The sequence below is a fragment of the Hakea prostrata genome, chromosome 10 (assembly GCF_041222555.1).
Source record: "Hakea prostrata isolate BN-2017 chromosome 10, UWA_Hpros_2, whole genome shotgun sequence".
NCBI lineage: Eukaryota > Viridiplantae > Streptophyta > Magnoliopsida > Proteales > Proteaceae > Hakea > Hakea prostrata.
The window spans coordinates 1,448,530-1,450,165 of record NC_142609.1 but is presented as its reverse complement, the minus strand read 5'-3'; the positions used below and the strand labels follow the sequence as shown (position 1 = coordinate 1,450,165).

The following is a 1,636-nucleotide window of genomic DNA, read 5'->3' as shown; positions in this document are numbered from 1 at the left end:
CCATACACCCGATTGGAATCTATCTAGCTATATATACTTACATATAGTATTTTATGTTCGTCTACCATATTATTAAGAGATTTAAGATTTTCGATTAGATTTTTGGATGAGAGTTATTTTAATACTGTTCTTGGTGATTAGTTGTGAAATCTCATTTTTGTTCTTTTTCTACATAGTAAAACTCTTCTTCTTCGCCTGTGAACATAGCATATTAAATCGGTGTGTAAACCACGTTAAATCTCTGCATGATTTCGTTTTTGTTTCTTTTTCGAGTCGCTATTTCACGATGGTTGTTTTAACAAAAGTATCGATATCAAATATTGTATCAATTCTGTAATTTTAAGAAATATATCTTTTCGTATTAAGTGTTAGTATTATACTAACCAATATATTTTGGTATAATTCAATAGAAAGATATACGATATTGTATCAGTTGTATCTAATATGGGTACGTATCAACTAGGATCAAATCGGAATATTTTAAATCTTGGACACAAGTAACAATAGAGTCAGCATCAGATTTGGGTTTAATTTCATTCCACGATTTAGGTTGAATTTTCATTCCATTCAATACGTTCTTCACTTTCTCATGATGAATTATGAATTTTTCCAAATAGAATTCAACAACAGCAAAAGTGACATTAATTTCTTCTTCTTGCCTACCCATATGATGAAGGTCAAGTCAAAAACACAACTAGTGCTTGTTAACCAACCACGGCTACTACTAACAAGAGAACCAAACACCCCAACTAATGGACTCTGACTGAGAAAGTGGAAATAATTCGACAATTCCAACTTCCCCATATAAAGCAATGGGAATCTCTTTAAAAAGTTTGAAACAGGAACTTAAAGAACTCTCCTTTCACCCTTTTCTTTTTTTAAAACAGAATCAACAACAGTTCTAATTGATCAAAAACAAAGAAGAAAAGAAAAAAAAAAAAAATCCCAAAAAGCTGAAAGGAGAAACTATGCGTGGTGAATCAGTAATGGATGACATAGACATTATACTCCACCACAGCATCACCACTATTAATATCGAACCAGTGAGTCTTGGCATGAGCATAGCCTCTGGCAAACCTGAAACGCCCACTTCCTCCTACCACCGGCATCTCTCTCACCTCTGAGAACACTGTGTTTCTTCCAAGAATGCTCAGTGTGCTTCCGTTATATTTCCCTTCTGTGAAAGCATAATTAAGTGTCATTAACAGACCCACTTCGCTCTGTGATGCGGATGCATAGATCCCTTGAGCTCTTCCAATGACCTTCGATGTATTCTCTGGACCCACTGTTAATGGATCGTCCAGGACAGCCAACATACCAAACGCTGTTGGTGATGTCTTTGAAGATTTTGCTTCGGCAACCTTAACTGCAGTTGGGTTACGACCACTTACAATATCATGGAAGTAGAAGTGAAGGTGGCTTATCTTCTCACGTTTAAGCTTCAAAGACCCAGGTGGTAAAGTCTTGTAGAAGCTCTGAGATTCTCCGTCGACGGCAAGTACTGTTGATAAGGTGATGAAGATGGCTAAGAAACCAATGAGTTTTGGGAGAATTCCGGCCATTGAAATTTTGATGGGTTTGTGTAAGTCTATCTTACTTGTTTCTTGACTTGTCTGAGGCCGTGTTTGGCTTTTAT

The 1,636-nt window shown here is 36.2% G+C and overlaps 1 pseudogene; it reads right to left on the bottom strand.

The window, feature by feature from the left end:
- Positions 1–832: 832 nt before the first annotated feature.
- Positions 833–1,636, bottom strand: LOC149001364 (dirigent protein 22 pseudogene; annotated as a pseudogene).